At 38.3% G+C, this 19,132-nt stretch overlaps 1 protein-coding gene and 1 pseudogene across 2 annotated transcripts in view; both read right to left on the bottom strand.

Moving 5' to 3' along the window:
• The window catches only part of TBC1D4 (TBC1 domain family member 4), a 156,503-nt gene that overhangs the window by 106,514 nt on the left and 30,857 nt on the right, over positions 1–19,132 (bottom strand). The window lies entirely within an intron of this gene.
• On the bottom strand, positions 1,489–1,601 carry LOC125630743 (U6 spliceosomal RNA; annotated as a pseudogene).

A 19,132-nucleotide genomic window follows, 5' to 3' on the forward strand; every position in this document is an offset into this window, starting at 1 on the left:
ACATCCTCACCAAATTTCCAGTCTCTGCTCCACAGCAGGTGGGTGCTAGACCTTCTCTGGCAGCCTTCTCTTTAAGTTTAGCACAGCAGCAAGGAGGAGGGAATGTATTTTTCTCCAGTCTCATTCTCAGAAACAGCTAAACTGGTTTGGCTCAAGGTCTCCAAAAGTTTTCAGCCTAAGGCATACACCTTGCATTTACAATTTCAGCCCAAGTTTAGCAAAGCTATAAGCATCTGAAAACAGGGTCTAATAATAGGAAGTGTCTGGCCACTTTAAATAATAACCTAGAATATGGGGATTTTTATGACAAGTATTTTAGGAAAGCATAATGGTTACTAGCAAACTATTTAATGTAAATATATTACAATGTATTTCAGTGTAAATCATTAGTTCAAATATTACACAAGTTAGTTCACAAGGCCATTTCATGCCAATGCAGCTGTCGCAATACAGTGAAAAAAAAAAGTTGTCTACAGATTCATAACACAAATGTAACAGTTTCAATATGAACTGATTTTTAGCAATACATTTAGTGGTCAGCAAAGGTACCAGACTTACAGCCCTGAAGTCCCACCTCTGGCTGAGCCGGACAGATGATAAGTACGGCCTCTGGTGTTATTTCAACACTTCAAGTGCAAACTAGAACCAGAATTGCAGCCTCAATTTACTTATCGTTATAACCCAAAAGCTATTGGGAGGCATTTTAGCCACTAGCAATGAATGCTGTATTCAAACCAAGAAATAAAAACCTACATATTCCATTACCAATCCAGAGGTTCTTCATCTTCTTCATCACACAGATCTTTTCCAGAAAAAAAGAGCTCCGATAACCAGTCTATCACTTCTTGGTCCTCAGAATATCTCCATCTATTTCTACCAAGCTCATCACACGAGTCCTTGAAATTTAACACCAGAAAAGGTGCTGACCACTGATGATCCACAGACCATAATCTGAGAACCACTCCCTTGAACCTCAGCAGTTCTGTTTTACTTTTTCCAAGAGCAAGATTCAAATTAAGGCCAGTAACATGGCAAGTTTGACTGGCAGCCACTTAATTCCTATGAATGTTATTCGAAAACAAATACTTCTTAGCTTTCTGCATTACACATGATTCACGTTAAGATTAATAAACCACACTAACTAAGAGACTGATAAGATTGAAAGGTAAAAATCAAAACAGCAATTTTTTGGATGAATAAGTGTAGGGTGGTAGTGTATTTTTACTGAATTTAAAATAGAATTTGATTAAAAATCTAATCAGAAAATTTTGTAAGAAATCTGATTTGCCAGAAGGGCATGTTAGACATAATGAAGGTAGATTTTTCTTTCTTTTTTTTAAAAAAATATAAAACTATCAGAATGTAGGAGTTTTTTAAAGCAAGAGCATGTTATTAAAACAAGAATTCACATTATGCACAGTCAAGTGTGTGAAATGGGAAGATCATAACCTGAAAAGTAGTTGAATATGGCTGTAAAAAACAGAAAGCATAAATTCCATGTTTAGGGCCAAGTTGCACGAATTTGCATGTCATCCTTGTGCAGGGGCCATGCTAAGCTTCTCTGTATCCTTCCAATTTTAGTATATGTGCTGCCGAAGCGAGTTGCAAAAGGGATTTCAATCATCATCAGTTGTGGATGCAAAATTGAGGCAATTTGGCCCTTGATTTGTTTTAACAATGTAGAAATACTCTTACTTAGCTCTAATGAAAGAGGGATGGTGAATTTATCACAATTCAATAAAAGGTGTTGAGAAGCAGATTAAATTAGCTCTCTTATACTACAACAGGATTTAACCCACTAATAGAAAGTTATTGAAATCTAGCTAGTTAATGTGCAAATCTTCCAATCTTATTTAATAAACAAAATATAATCTTAAATTACACATAATATTCCTACAACAAATTACTTGGTTCTTTGACTGACAGAGCCTGCATTCAGCAGGATAATAAATTCATGTTTACATTTCACTGATTTAACACTTTCCTGTACTAGCTCCCAAGAAATGGATTATGTTAAGGGGGGGGGGCGAAAGCCAGTTAGTTTTCCCCATCAACTAAATAATAAATAAATTAAATAATCCTTACCTTAAAGCACTACAGCTTTGCTATACAGAAAAAGCTCAATCAGAAATATATGAGAAAAGTCCACATGACACATTATGTGCAAACAGCCTTAACAGACTTAGAACGACACACAATTCTCTTAACTATAAAGTGATTTAGACTTTCTGACAATGTGGTCTTTCAGTAAGTATGATTATGACAGGGGTCACCAGATGAGGATAAAAATGTTCTGATAAATTCCTCTCTCTCTCTTTTTTTTAAAAAAAGCATGCAAGCAAATTTTCAGTCTTTGAAGAAAACTCTGTGTTGTTCATTTTTGGGTGCAGTTTCTTTGAGGGAGCTGTGTAAGAAGCAAAGGAATTTGCTCTTGGCCTTAATCTCTCTAACAAAAGTCAATTCTTATGGCATTCCCTGATTCTCAAGGAGCAACTCTGTGCTTGCTCGGAGATCCCTGAAAGAGGATTATCTGCATGCTGTTAGTGGCCACCTCTTTTCGAGGACCGCTACACACATTGTAAAATAAGATAAGCTGCATTAAATATTATGCCCAGACTTTTAGTCACTCGTTTTTCTTCCAATAGGAAACTGACCTGCAAGGCCTGCTGACACCTGCTGCTGCTCAGCAAAACAGCAATGTATATATACAGATATATAATGTGTTCAGAAGTATTTCTACAATTAACTGAACACTTCACAACAGATACCATTTCAGAAGAAGCTGTATGCAACACTGACATTAGCTGCCACCAAAGAATTACTTGCCAGATTTTGCTCTTGAAAATGATAAATTGAGGGAACAACTGTCTTGCTGTACTGTGATATATTACTGTTGCCTCAGTGATTCACATTCTGGCCCAGAGAGCTCTGTAGCACTGCCAACATAAAAATAAATAAATAAATCTTGCTCATGAAGTAGTAGTGCTGATCTAGGTATTTGACATCTTGGCTTCAAGTACAAGAGGCTTGATAGCAGAACAGAACAACCTTGCAAGAAAACAAGGATAGTTTAATTTGCCCGGAACAGGAATCAGGAACTTTTTAAATTTTTTTCTTGTGGGTAGAGCACTCATATTCAACTTCTCCTGGCACACTGTAGACTCAATCTAGCAACATACTTAACAAACTTCATATTGGGGGGCAGGAAAATTAAACCAGTGCATCAGCCATTCGATGAAGTAATCTTATGTAAAATCCTACAATGATGAGGCATGCACAGTGTCTTCTAAAGCTTGAAAGGAAGTATTTCTCACTTAAGTGTTTGCATAAACAGATTTTGGAACACATTATTAACTCAAAATAAATGCTGAAGTCAGACAAGAGGTCAAGTCAGAAAGCTAAGTCACATATGGTAACGATGCTTGTTATTAACCAGTTTCTAATAAAGAAAAAGCTATATTTTTTTCCCTGAACTGGGCTATCTTACTAAGGGATCTCATAGTGGTTTAAAGCTTTAATGCAAAAAGGATGGAAGCATTATTTTTCAAGTGACCATTAGAGTGGCCCAAAGGCAGAACAAAAAGTCACACACGCGGGTCCCAAACCCACACACTGGTCCTTCACCCTCAGAAGTGCAGGAGGAGTTAGCCTGGTTCATCCCAAACAAGACTGAAAGCACCATGAATTGCTCAGCAACGCCTCCTTCTTCCTGCAAAGCCAGCTGAAGAAACTGAATTGACAGGTCATAAAGAGCCACACTCACCAATGGTGGCTCTCTGTGTCAGGGACCTCCAAGCCTGGGAGTCAGTTAAAAAATAAAGGGGGAATGGAATGGGGAATCACTCGGGAGTAGAGCCTCCTCCTGGCAACAGAACAGAGGAGATTATGCCCACCCTGAAGAAAACAAAACAAAACCAAAAAACATCTCAAACAAGTCCACCACACAGGTGATTCCCATTAAGCATAGAAAGATTTCTCACATATAGAAGAAAACAAATATATACTTATTTACTGAATGACTGCCATTGTAAACTAAAGAAAATCCATAACATCTGAAAGTTATTTTGTCATGTGTTTCCCCAAAGTCACTCCCTTGGGTCTGGAAGAGAAGACTGCTCCTTGAGAGTTGCATCTCTGCTGTATATATGCATTGGAAGCTAACGCTGCATCCAAATAAGTTGCAAAGGAAAAACAAACATCAGACACCAGTTTGCAATCCATCACCAAACCACTTGCTTTGACAAAAAAAAAAAAAAAAATTCCTGGCCAACTGCCAAGCCACTGTCAACTTTTTTCCCCCTCTATTTATTTTTTTAAATACAATTCAAAATAACTATTTTAGCTCCTACTGTTTGTCCTCTGCTCACCATGGTGAAGGGCTGTTTTTCTTGCTGTGCTATGAACAATGAGATCTACACTTATGCCCAGAGGAGTATTTGACTCTGAAACTAACTCAGTTTTCAGCATGAAATTAACTAGATTCTGTGGGATCCTGGATAGAGACGGCCCACAAGCCTCATTGAGTGGGAAGAAGGACAGGAGACACTGGATGTGGTTTAATTAGGCCGCAACTTTAACATTCTGCAACGTTCTCATCTCCTTTCTTGTTCTCTAGAGGACATGTTTGCCAATAAAACTTTATTCACATAACTGAACTCAGACTTTTTTGTACATTTCAGAAGAAAAAAAAAAAATCTAAACCAGAGGCTGCAGTGACCAGCAATATATGTTACGATTCTCTACACTTCTATTGAAATGCTGTAACAGTGCAGTTTAATATTTTATCAGGATGGAGATTCATTCACTTTGTCTTACTGCACTTTTATATTTAAGGTTTAGGGTTATAAAATGTGAATATACAGTACAGAATATATTTTCTTAACTTTATATTTTCATAGTTTTATTATGGTGATAGTAGGAAAGGCAGCTATTGCACGGTCATCAGTTTTTTGGTTTTGTACAAAGACTTTTGATTATTCAGTCACTATGAATATGATTTTGCTTCATGTCCTAAGTTTACCTGTCCATCCTTGTTTGACAATCACTGTTTATACACTCATACTTTGCTCATTTTAATATTTGAGTACTCATCAAGGTGGCAATCATTCTTTGCATCAAAGTATCACTACAGTCTACAGACAGAAAGTTTGTTTTATTTATCTTCAGTAGTTTTACCTGTTCAGGAATGTCACTCTTTAAAGAGATTAGGTCCTGGGGAAGGGGGGGAGGGGATAAAATGGGGAGCACAGCAGGCATATAGGAAGATACTAGAAACATGTTTCAGCTATTTTAGCTCTGCAGTCTAGTGAATTTGGGAAGACACATGACAGACAGGCAGTATGGTCCAATGGATAGGACACCTGATGAACTCATGACACCTGGGTTCTATTTTGGAGTTTGCCACTGTTGTGAGATCTTGGACAAGTCGCTACATCTCTTTGTGCTGCAACTGCTCCTTTCACCAATGTGATAAATGCCATCATGTGCCAGCAATGCCTCTCTGCCATGTACACTGGCCAAACCAGACAGTCTCTACGCAGAAGAATAAGTGGACACAAATCTGACATCAGGAATCATAACATTCAAAAACCGGTAGGAGAACACTTCAACCTCTCTGGCCACTCAGTAAAAGACTTAAGGGTGGCAATTTTGCAACAGAAAATCTTCAAAAACAGACTCCAAGAAGAAACTGCTGAGCTTGAATTAATATGCTAACTAGATACCATTAACTTGGGTTTGAATAGAGACTGGGAGTGGCTGGGTCATTACACATATTGAATCTATTTCCCTATGTTAAGTATCCTCACACCTTCTTGTCAGCTGTCTAAATGGGCCATCCTGATTATCACTACAAAAGTTTTTTTTCTCCTGCTGACAATAGTTCATCTTAATTAATTAGCCTCTTACAGTTTGTATGGCAACTTCCACCTTCTCTGTATGTGTATTATGTATCTTCTTACTGTATGTTCCATTCTATGCATCTGACGAAGTGGGCTGTAGCTTATGCTCTAATAAATTTGTTAGTCTCTAAGGTGCCAGAAGTACTTGTGTTCTTTCTATTTAGATTGTAATCTCTTCAAGACAGGAGCCATCTCTATGTGGTTGTACAGTACCAAGCACAGTGAGACTGTAACCTCATGCATCTAGGCCCTGCTGCAGTAATATTAATAATAAAAATGAAATACCAAATAAGAATGTACTGTGTAACTTTAAAAAAGACAAAACAATACACTGAAGCACACAGTTAAGCACAAAAACGTGCGACTCACAATAAAAAGTTTTGAATATGTAACTAATATATAGCTATCTGTAGAAGTTAAAATGTAGCATTTTTCAGGAAGAAATTTAGCACTATTGACTGTATTTGGATTATTATAGGTCAAAACCTTTTAATTTGATTAAATCATTTACAAATTATTAAAATACATGTTACTTCAGGGTAAAGGAAATTAAGTCAAATAAATTTAATGTGTTCATTTGCAGGTAAATATCTGGAATTTCATAGCAGTGCTGTTTAGACCTTGGAAGACAAACGAAAGGCTGGGTGCTGTGCTTCTGACATGGGCACATTGTTTTCCTGTATGCTGTGGAAACAAGGAGATGGAAAGTAGGTAGCATGAAGGCTAAAAATGGAAACAGCATTTTAAGACTAATTCTGATCTGAAATACTGCCTCTCGTCAGGCAGGAGGCAATGCCTCAGGAGGAGCCAACTCAAAGACACTGAAGTGATAGGAATGGACTGAAGGAAAATGGGGAGTTAAGATACTTTCATATTGCATCAGTCTAAAATTTTGTTACATCCTGACCTCCCCAAACACATAGGATACATCACCTCCCAACACTTCAGTTTTTCATGTGACATTTATTTTTCCTTTTCCTCGTCCTCCCCCAGTTTTTCATTCTACGTCACTTGTAGAACCAGCTGCCAGCTATATGCTTTGCTACTGGACTTCCTTGTGAATCTTAGCAGCCTTTAAAAATTCCTTTCCTGGACTCTCATTTACATTATTTTACTAAGTGCGCCTAAAGTTCCTTCATTTCAAAACATAAAACATTGGAAGAAAGAGAGTCACTTCACTTGAGGAATGTAACACAGTTCAGGATACCTGGCTCTTAGAGGTCACACTGATTGGCACACTAAAAATAGTCAGACAGATCAGAGACAGAGCCATGTTCACAAAAATTCTGTGCAGTGTTCGACAGGTAGTCTGACCTCTAGACTGCCTGGGTTATGTGCAGGTTCCTTCAGGCTCACTGTGGACAAATTCAGAGAGGATATAAAATGATGGTGTAAATCAGTGTAAGGTATGGAAAGGTTGTAGCAGGAAAAGAAGAGTAAACAAGAAGTGGCAAAGAAGGGGGAAAAAGCATTAATTTTAATATTTTCCTGCTACAACTCCACCCTCTACATGTAACTTACACCAACATGTAATTTACACTACCATTTACCTCACTGAACTTCAGTTTGGATTCTGTGCTCTTCCTCTAAATAGAGGGCCAAAAAAGTTAAGGCCCTGAGTGAGGCTGGGGAGATTTTCAGAGGTTGATAAAGGTAATCTTCAGCAGGCTATTGAAATACTGCATAGCAGAAAGTCAGACTCCTTTTGCAAAACACAGAGAAAGTACTAAGGTATTCATCTTTCATTAAGAGTCTCATTTTTTCAAACAAACAAACAAAACAAAAATGACTATTGCTTCAGAAGAAAAAGAAGCCTATATGAAGTCTTCAACTGCCCAGAATTAATATTTCTTATTTGTTGCACTCCTGCTATCAGGGATACATGAATCTGTCCCTCTGGGGACATTAAAAATGTATTGTGTGGGGCCTGATAGACCATCTGGTAGAGACATGACCACAGCAAAGTGTTTTGTCTTGCCACAGCACAATCACACATTTGCCATAATTGCAAGATTACCTCTTTGCAGAACTAGAGCTCTGTTTGTCACTGTCAAAGCTATATGGAACCCCTTGGCAAACATAACAAAACAATTTTGGAGGAACAAAAAATAAAAATACAACAGAAGAATGGTTTAGGTTCATGTGATCGACAGTGGCTGTTGCTATTACCATCTTACAATTTTGCTTAATCCATGCCAGGAAAATCAATTAGATAGCTAACACCAAACAAAAAACCCAAAACCAAAAAAAAAAAAAAAGAAAAAAAAAAAAAGAGGGATTCGACTTCAATAAGGGCCAATCCTGTAGTCCTGTCTGAGAGATGGCTACAGGATTGGGCCTATTGGTTCCAGTTTATACACAAAAACAACGAGGAGTCTTTGTGGCACCTTAGAGGCTAACAAATTTATTTGGGCATAAGCTTTTCTGGGCTAAAACCCACTTCATCAGATGCATGGAGTGGAAAATACAGTAGCAGGTAGAAATACACAGCACATGAACAGATGGGAGTTGCCTTACCAAGTAGGAGGTCAGTCTAACGAGGCAAGTCAATTAACAGTAGGATACCAAGGGAGGAAAAATTACTTTTGAAGTGGTAACGAGAGTGGCCCATTTCAAACAGCTGACAAGAGGGAAATTAGGTGTTGTAATGACCCAGCCACTCCTAGCCTTTATTGAAGCCTAATCTGATGGGGTCCAGTTTGCAAATTAATTCCAGTTCTGCAGTTTTACGTTGGAGTCTGTTTTTGAAGTTTTTTTTGTTGAAGAATTGCCACTTTTAGGTCTGTTGAGTGACCAGGGAGACTGAAGTGTTCTCCTACTGGTTACTGAATGTTATAATTCCTGAGGTCAGATTTGTGTCCATTTATTCTTTTGCGTAGAGACTGTCCGGTTTGGCCAATGTACATGGCAGAGGGGCATTGCTGGCACATATCACTCATATATATATTTTATATTTATTTACACAGTATCAGGTTCCTCATGATTTCAGAGTTAATAGTGAATATACTGTGGCAACAAAGAAGATGAAAATTGTACATCTGATGAAAGTTTGCCAACTTGCATTAAATTTGGTAGCCTATCGAAGATGCATTTTTATGATAAAAGTTTACTGTTGCATAGTACTGCTGGCATTAGAATTGGGAATCCAGTTTTTTAATCTTTGTAGGACAGGTCCCGTGGCAGTGAAATCAAACCTCTGACATTTGCATACTATGTTGAATTGAAAAGAGCAATGAAATAAGAAATATTTCAATGAGACAGAGGATAATTTAAGTTGTTTTTAAAGCACATAACTTGCCATAACCTATGCAAAATAAAAGCAAGCACAATTAAACAGAAAAAGACTACTGATTAATGCAAAACACATAATATAGAAGCCTTAAAGCAAAGAATCAGAGGAAAGGTTTAAGTACCAAAGCCTGCCTCCATTACTCAGGTGAGTAGTCCCATTGTATTCGATGAATTCAAAGAATTTACAATATTCTAAGTTACTTTTGCAGACAATTTTCTGATGAAAGCAAAGCTGGGTACTGGGGTGAATTACTAATGGAACACAATGTAAATCAATGGAGATGCCATTCAGTAACTATGCACTGTGCATATACCTCCCTTAGAGTATTACATGCAGTATTATTCACACTCACACATTGGTCCTGCTTTGAGCGGGGGGTTGGACTAGATGACCTCCTGAGGTCCCTTCCAACCCTGAGATTCTATGATTCACGCCAATTCAGACAAGAACTTGCAAAAGCCTTATGTTTGCATAGTTTTTAACTTTTTAATAGATAAAAAAAGCTTTCCAAATACAGATTAACTTTCTTTACTCAGTGTTTGTTAGTTCATCTGGTGGGAAATGGAACTGCTTTGCTGAAAGGACTGAAAAAAGGTTTCTAGATTAGGTATTGTATTACACCATAAGATTAAAAACTATTTTCTGACTTCTTACAACAATATTCCTCATTGACTCACAAGCAAAAATCCCTATTCGTCTTAAAACAGGGCTCCACGAGCCACTTCCCAGTTCCCACTCTCCCCCAAGAAGTGGACACCATAATCACAATGCTGTCCAAATTAGAGTAATGCTCCTTTCTTCGCTGTTACTAGGCAGTATTGCACTGTGCAGCCCTAAAGATATCTAAGTATACTTAAAGGAGGCAGAATTCCAGACCTCCAGGACCGGAAGTAAGGATGTAAAGAAAGACTTATCACAAGGTACTGATTTATCACTAGTCCTGATTCTCCTGTGGAAAAACAACAGGTTCCAAATAGTCAAGTGAAGGAGACATCTCTTGAGACAGTGACCTTCAAAACATTAGATAAATATGGAAGGGGGAGGGGCGGAGATAATGGAGGAAATGTGTATCTATGTTAGTAAAAAGGATTTGAAAATACTTCATGGGCAAGAGAAGAGGCTAATTAAAATGAATGTCCTGTTCAATGTAATTAAAAAAAAATTATGGCTGTACTATGCCAATTCCGCAAATTAAACATTAACTTGGATAACTTCTTAATGTCCTTTGCCTGGAATATAAAGTATTAAGAGACTTTATTGATGCAGAGATATTTAATTCTAGACTGAAAGATAAAACCATCACAGGAAAAGAACAGACAATACAGGACATGTGAAAAATGTGGGAGATATGTATTAATTGTACAATTAATACAGATGTTTATCTATGGATTTTGGGGGGGGGGGTCACTGTGTATTGACTGGCTCTATGGATCCCTATGGGTTAATTCTAGCTGGCACTCTCCCCAGATATCCAAGGACCCAGCAATGACTAATTGAATTGCCTGGCGCTCAAATAGACAATACAATGAATCCACTGTTTGAAAACTACCTGCAACCCCCTCTGGAGAAAGTCCAACCAGTCTGATCAGGTTCAGGATCTCCGTTTGAAATCTCAGGAGATCTTCAGGCAAGAACTCATGAACAAAAAAAAAACTGAAATGGATAAAAAGACAGGCTGTGACCTGAGGAATACGGTCAGACTGTTAGAGATGCTGTGTGTCTCACCCAACTCCAGTGCTGGGGGTGCCTGCATCAGGTAAGACCAACTTAAACAGGCATGGAAGGCTAAGTTTAGGTAAGCCAATATGCATGTAGGCTTTTGTTGTTTTAACCCCTTTTTCTTTGTTATTTTCCTATGGACAAACAAACAACGCTTGTACTGACACAGCATAGCTTTTTCAAAACAATTTCATACTAGTCACAAATCCCTGGAGAGAGGGCTATAGCAAGGGCCAAAGCCAGCTGGATCTGCTGAGGTAATACAGTTGATAAACAGGGGGCGCTGTTACCTGCTCAGTGCAGTCTAAAATGGGTTGAATCATAGAATTCCCCTAAGAGATGCACAAGGATAGGCCTCTCACTTGGCAAGAGTGCCCAGAGAGAGAGAGGGAGTAACCAATGGCACAGCTCACCTCTGAACTGCAGTAGATTGTTGGAGAAAGAGAGCTCAGAGAAGTAGTAAGCAGCTAATAGATTTTTAAAAACGTGGTGGTTGATGTTAAAGACATTACAAGCTTTGTATTTACATTTCAGTGTTGTGAGGGAACCCCAGGTCTACCCATAAAAATGCAGCCACTATTGTTCATTATGAAAAACAACCAACGAAGCTGTCCCAGTGAATTACTTTTATAACCGTTTAAAGCATCATCCATTTTCACATCTTGAAATTCAATTTCGCTCTGACGAGGAATGAAAAATCCAGTCCTATAATGTATGATAGGTTCCTAGTTTTGTCTGTAAATGATCTTTGGAAGTGTGTAGTTCTCAAAGCATGTGAAGTTGAGCTGTTCAATAATAAAACAGATTATGACTATGTAATTAATTTGTGATCCATAAAATGAAGTCATCGACGTCTGTGTCTTCTTTACTGCCTTCTGTCCAGACAGCCAAAACTCTGATGTAGGTCCTCATTATCCACATCTTCATCACTGTAAACTCCTTCCTCTCCAACCTCTTAACACACATATCAACTCCCACCAACTCACTCACAACACAGCTGCTGCGATCATGTTCCTTGCCTGTTGCTTTGACTACCTTTCCCCCTCTTTTGACTGCCCATGCATCAAGTTCACACTTTTCCTTACCTTCAAGCTTCCTCACATTTGTCCACTCTTCTCTTATCATGTCACACCCCCACTTCCTCTGCTCACCAGCCTCACATTCCCACTTGGCAGCTTATCATAAATGTCTCTTTGCATTCTTCCATGCTACCCTTTATACATGGAACTCCCTCCCTGAACTGATCCATAAGTAATTACACTCTGATCCTTCAAATCCCTGCTTAAGATCCACCTCTGCCACAATCCCTGTAAATAGTCCCGGCCAGTTATCCATGGAGAGATAGATGGACATACAGAACTACACTTTTATTTAAAATAGCAAATGTTTGATTGTATTGTTCTTCTCCCCACCCCCACAACTGGTTCTCTTTTTGTCTATCACTTGCCTTCTTAAGTTGCAAGCTCTTCAGGGAAAAGGATCATGTCTCCTTTTGTGTTTGTATAGAACTTAGCATAATGGGGCCCCTGATTTCAACTGTGGCCTCTGACTGCAACTGTAATACACGTATTAATCATTTAACAGGATGCTTTGGTCATAGCAGAACTGGTCTCAATTTGCCATTCAAGACAGCACCTGCAACAACTCATGATCTACTCACCAAAGAGACAACAGGCATGTGCTACCATGTACTTTTTTCCACTGAATGCATCCGATGAAGTGAGCTGTAGCTCACGAAAGCTTATGCTCAAATAAATTGGTTAGTCTCTAAGGTGCCACAAGTCCTCCTTTTCTTTTTGTGGATACAGACTAACACGGCTGCTACTCTGAAACATGTGTTCTTGGCTTTACACCTTCAACCTCTATGCTGCCCTATGCCTGTGAAATGCCTTGACATGCTTTACAATAATTAAAATAATAATAATAATAATCTTTTTTAAATGTGTTCAGAAATTTTCTTCTCTCATAATAGTTCCTAGGGGAGAGAGAGAACCCAGTAGGCAAGGGGAATTGTAACATTTTGAATTAAATAAATAGGAATGTATGACTAATCTTCAATCTCTGTTGGTCCTGGAGACTTATAATAGGTGCTTTGATGAAGGCTTCACACACCATGCTAGTAAACACTTAAGAGTTACTATGGCTCAGGGGAGGACAGCATTTCATGAAATAATTAGCATTGTTTTAAGGTTTTTCACATTTGGTTCTTAATGCACAAACACACTCACTATATTTGAAAGTCCAGCTTTAATGAAGACACTGACTATGTGCTCTTGGGATCTGAGATGGCAGCAGACTGATCAGCTTTAGAGACAGAAAGATTTTAGCTGCATTCAATTATTAAAGTTAGCATTGTCTAAACTAGTTCAAGGTTTTATTTCCCCCATGAGGTAGGGCCCTAGGAGTCAAGGGAACGTAGTTCTATTCCCAACCCTGACGCTGATTCTAGGACTATAGGCAAGCTAGTGGAATGAGGCTAAGAAATTCAATAGTCTGTAAAAAGGGGATTACATCTGCACACTTTAAGCTCCTCAGACCCTTTGTAACAGTGAATTATTATTTCCAAGTATTATCTGAAAACAAAAGATGAAACATACCAACTTTGTTAGTTGCTGAATTAATACCCTGATGAACAGTAAAAAACATTTCAGTGCGTTTGTACTCCAAATGTGCTTTTCTTCCCAGATGTTTGTAGACCATTACATAAAAGCTTCCACAACAAAAACTTCTAGCTCCATTGCATGCCTCAGCATACACTGTGCTTAAGTCACCTAACAATCATCAGCATTTGAACAAATGAGTTTGTCTGGAGAGGCAGAGACTGAAATTTGGGGGTGGGCTTGTACATACCCTTTGTTTTCACACACATACTCTTCCCACACTTACCGCATTTTTGAAGTTACCCCACAGGAGATCCAACAGAAGAGAATTGTTCCTATATTGCTGGTTTTACTATTATTCCTATGCTGCTGGCTTTGTCTAGATGGGGAAATTGACTGGCAAAGCTATTGCAGAATAGCTCCTCCTGTGCACACTCTATTTGGGAATAAAGTGACTTATTCTGGACTAATTACTCCGCTTTGTGAGCAATCACTCTGTAATAGTGTCCCCACAGCGGGACATATGGAGAGCTAAGGTCATTCCGCAATAGATATGTAAACAATTTCTCCATCTAAACAAGGTCATAAGGACACAGCAGCAGCCCTAGCAGGCGAACAAACAGGTGATTGAGAAACAGAAATAAAGAGAAAGGTAGACAAAGAAATGGGGATAGGGAAATGATAGAGGAAGGATAGTCTTGTGACTAAAGCATACAGGTCTTGTGTTCAGAAAATATCAGGGTTCTAATTCTTTGTTCAGCCACAAATCTCCTTTAGGACCTTGGGGAAAGATCTTCTTCATGCCTCCATTCCCTCATAGGACTTCTATCCTTCACAGGTGTGTTGCCAGGCTAATATTAATTGTTTACAAGCACTTTAAGAACTTTGCATGGAATGTGGCATAGAAGTGCTAAAAAGACTGAGGCAGATGAAAGCAGTGGGGAAAACGTCCCACTGTTCTACTGGTAGCCCATAACCATGACCGAGTTTGATCCCTGCTGCTTGCACCAGCAATGGGAGATGGAGGGTTGTCAGAGTTCTGCAGAGGCAGTGTGCATAGCTCTTGAGGTAAAACTATACTTTCAGTTAGCTAGAGGAGTTGCTGAAAGAGTAGCACAGAGAGGCTCTGAAGGAAACAGCTTCCAGTTCACTCCTCCAAAGGAAAAATCATTGTTATGAAGAAGAAAAAAAGAGAGGGAAAAGTAGTAACAGATCCTGACAGCAACCACTACTATGGAAGAGAATTAAAGCATGAATAACAGCTCTCAAACTAAGAGGTGGGGGAGAATGCTAAAATGAGAAGAGGCTAAAAATACATATAGAGCAATGGATAAAGGGAAAACTAGACATTCAGAGAAAAAAAGTTTAGAAGTAGGTGCTTAGAAAAGTGTATGCAAGTGTCTTGGCTACTAACCTCAGTCATTTAAAAAAAAAATAAAATCAGCTATTCTAAAGTCATACATGGTGAAGGGAAGCGAAAATCCTACTGAAGTTAACAAGATGAATTGTAAGGAAGCATTCCCCGAATAGTCAGCTATTTAAAACAACATTAAAGAAAAAAAAAGTAAAGCTTTGAACCTCCAAACCTAGAGAAGTTAAAACTATATCCATGTTTTATTTATTTTGCGGGACTTTGCAACTAACATGATCAGGCTTTGGATAGGTTTTTGTTGTTATTGGGAGAGAGGTTTTTTTTTTCTGTTTTGAGGAGGGGGGGGGTTGCATCTCTGTAACAGTAGGAGACAAATCACCCTGAGGTGGTGTTATTCTTTATCAGCTGTAGTTGATAAAGTAATTAACAAGAAAAGTTCCAGAGTTAATTTGCTAACAAGCAGAACACTTTATACTAAATACTTGCTCAGCTGAGATGACTACCATAAACTGTTACATTTTCTCCCAATCTGTATTATCCCTCATAGCTTTACAGGTATCATACTCAAACATGGGATACTAGAGCAAGTAGATATTTAAAAACTTACTTTAGGGAAAGCTCTTCTTCTGTTTCTGGTTATAGACTGAAATATAGCATAAGCTTCCATCTTATTCATGAGGATAAATAAACGTAGACGGGGTCCTTTTTAAGGAAATTTACTTTTACAGAGCATGCCCAGTAGGTTCTTCATGGTCTTCTGTGGGAATGCTGGTAGTGGACAGACCTAAAAGAGGTGGAGCTAGGGTTCTATATATACAGCACCAGGCAGCAAGTCCCACATCACAGTGTAAAGGTAATATGTGAAACAGGAGAAATTGATGTTTTGGTTAAAGGAAGACTTATGAAAAGGGAGATCCTTGGGGTTGTTTAGCTATTAATTTTTTCTTCCTGTATGCTGTGTATTTTAACATTTGTTGTATGTAGTTTTCTAGATACTAGAGTTAATATCAGAAACAACTGGTCCCTCATTCCTTAACCTGACCTACAAGCTTACCACTTAGTGTATTTAGTCTTCATGCTCATGATACAAAAACACAAAGCTACTGTTGTTTTTGTGGCTTTTACTGAGGTTTCCTTCTTAATGTTTGGATGACTGTAAGTGAGAGAACTGACTTTGCTTCCTCAGATTTTTGTGCAGATGCCATCTAATATCCTGATTCAGTAAACTACTTCAAACTAATTGGCCCTTAAGTTTACATGAAGTAATTTGCAGTATAAGGGCCCACCATTGTCCCTAGAGATGGACTAAAACTAGTGTTAGGTGTGAAAGTCCTAAATCCAAGTCTCTACTCCAAAACTTAAAAACACTAATTCTTACTATGTTTAAGAATGAGTGTGTCTAAACTCTGAATAATACTTGCTCATATGTAAGAACTGGTGTTCATACTCTGGTCCTTTATGACCTGTTGGTTTATTTTTCCATATCCCCCTAATCTGCCTCCAACTTCTACAGTCAAGGTTACAAGAACTCAAGTGGCTCAGCTGGTTAGACTGCTCTGAAAAAGCCTCTGTTGACAATGAGTTTATTCATGTTATCCAAGACTTTGCTTGGCCTTTTATCTATTTCCTTATGAGACTTGATTTGTAATATTCCATATATGGTTATGTTAGTTCTCTGCTCTGCTCTGTTTTGGCTGGTCATTGGAGCCCTTTGGCTCTAGACTTTTTAAAAAGGGCTCTCTCAAGGGAAGTGCCAGTCTTAAATTTTTGCTTGTATGTGACCCCAGTGAAGAATTACTTCCTTAAACATACTTTTAATCAGTGTTCATTGGTTTGATACGATTTTATTAGTACTGTTAAAACACTGTTTTGTGCCTGTAATAACTGCACTGTGTAAACTTGAGTGATAATGAAAAAACTCAACAATTTCTAAAAGCCTAAAAGTTAGAATAACTCTAGTTAGCCTTTTCCCCAAAGGTCACAATGTTGTTTAGACAAACTGATTTAATCCCCATCTTGATACATAAGACCCCAATCATGCAGTTCGTGGCATGCTCGTCTTCGCTATCATGAGCGGTCCCAATTATTTCAATAGTCTCTTATCTTGACTTCCATTTCAGGAAATAGGTGGTCACTGATTTATATGTATGTTTGTATTATCATAGTTTAGGTAATAAAAATGGACTCTTTAGGGTGAAAGACAGAACCAGGCCTAAGATTTGATCATTATCTTACAGAAATTTTACATAGAAAAATCTTGATTTGGAAAATTGAACAACTATGGAACAGAATTGGTAAGGAGGTTTTTGGTTTTTTTAGGTAAATTAAGTATGTATAAGCAAATTGTTGAAGTCAGAGTTTTTAAAACTCTAACACTAATGTTTTGATTTTTCAGAATTGTTGACCACCACAAACCCCATCAGAGTCAATGGAAATTGGTGCAAGTCTATTTAAAAAAAATAAACCCGTATTATTTTGTCTTCTTAAAAGAGTTTATTCTAACATTAATCAAGAGATGGGAAGATTTTAATCACTTTCAATAAAAAAGGCTGCTCCAGTTTTGACTCTTCAATACAAACTCAAGTTTCCATAACCTACAGTAACTCTAACTAAGGATAGTTCTGGCACTAGTCTCATTCAGTTTTATACAGCAGTTTCTGAAATGGATTCTCTCAATTTAGAAGGAAAGAAAATCATGTAGCTGTCATGGAAATGAGCTCGATTTCTTCTGGGGAAGCGAGAAAACTTTTTGTTATCTTCCATTATTTTTGCTCTACTTAGTTACTGTCAGGTTCTTCCAACTACTGAAAGATCCACCTTTAGGATCCTGCAATGAGCTTTTAGAGTAGCAGCCATGTTAGTCTGTATCTGCAAAAAGAAAAGGAGTACGTGTGGCACCTTTAGAGACCAACAAATTTATTTGAGCATAAGCTTTCGTGGGCTAAAATGTGTTAGTCTCTAAGGTGCCACAAGTACTCCTGTTCTTTTTGCAATGAACTTGTTACCCCCAGAACTTCTCATGCTAAATGGCAAAGAGTGGGTTCACTGTTCTAGAACAGCAACTCTTATCAGGCCCGATAAGCTCATGCACATAACACATTGCTTTCATGGCATTTTTTCCATAAAGAGGGCCATGTAAGATCTTAAATGAAAGCCAAGAGCATGCTGGTCATTAATATCATTGCACAATGTATGTACAGATACTATTTAAGGAGTTGTGGACATGTATGAAAATATATCCTGAGAATCTATATCAAGGTATGAGTCACCAGGAGAGACAGATTTTCTCTCAGCCCAGTAGTGTTTGTCCATGTAGTGAACTGACCCGTACATTAAGCTTTATATTGTTTCACAACGAGCCTCTCATCACTGGTTTGAACTGAATGCCAATAAAGATTCTTTCACGGGGATGTGAAGTCAACATGAAAAACAAGCAATGGGGGAGAAGAGACTTATCTGGAGGTGCACTTCAAAGGTTTGCTAGACTGTAACTGCAGGACAAAACATTTTGGGATCCATTTACTAAGAAAACTCCTTGAAAGCCATGGGTTGTCTATGAATGCTTGGATCCTGGTTTTAACTGAAAACCAGTAGCTCTGTCAAAGAATACATGGGAAAAACTCTACTTTATTAAATAGGAAAGGTAATCACTGATAAGTATTGACCCAGGATTGTGTTTCGTTTTATGGGTGTAATCATTTGTTTCCATGTATTATCCTTACTCACTATCTCTTAATTCTAAACCTTTGATGACAGACTTACAATTGTTTCACTATAAATATATTTGTGCTGTGATGTTATAAAGGTTCTGAGTTGTACCAGTCAAGCTGTGTACACTGTTCCTTTGGGGACAGCTTACCTGCTAAGTTTGTGAGTGTGTAGTAACAGGATACTGCAGAGGGACACTTCAGAGGAGCTCAGGGGCAGGGATGCCCCTGGTGTTAATCTGCAAGACGATCTTGGGGCTGGCATAAGCCCACTGAAGACTGCTTGAGTGACTGTGACAGTGTCAGGGAGCTCATACTTAGGTGCCACAATAAAGACTCCCATTTTCTGGAGACAAGGTAGTAATAAGGTGACTAAGTCCTGGGCACCCCAGGAAAGCATCATAGAGCTCTGTTTGCCCCAATATACAGCCACACTTGCTTCACTGGGTCCTTACTACTCTAACTACAACCTTAAAAATTCAAATTCAAAGAAAATCAAAATTGCTCTGCTGTGTTGTAAAAGATCCTGTTTCAAATCCTGA

Source organism: Caretta caretta, chromosome 1 (assembly GCF_965140235.1).
Source record: "Caretta caretta isolate rCarCar2 chromosome 1, rCarCar1.hap1, whole genome shotgun sequence".
NCBI classification, from domain to species: domain Eukaryota; kingdom Metazoa; phylum Chordata; order Testudines; family Cheloniidae; genus Caretta; species Caretta caretta.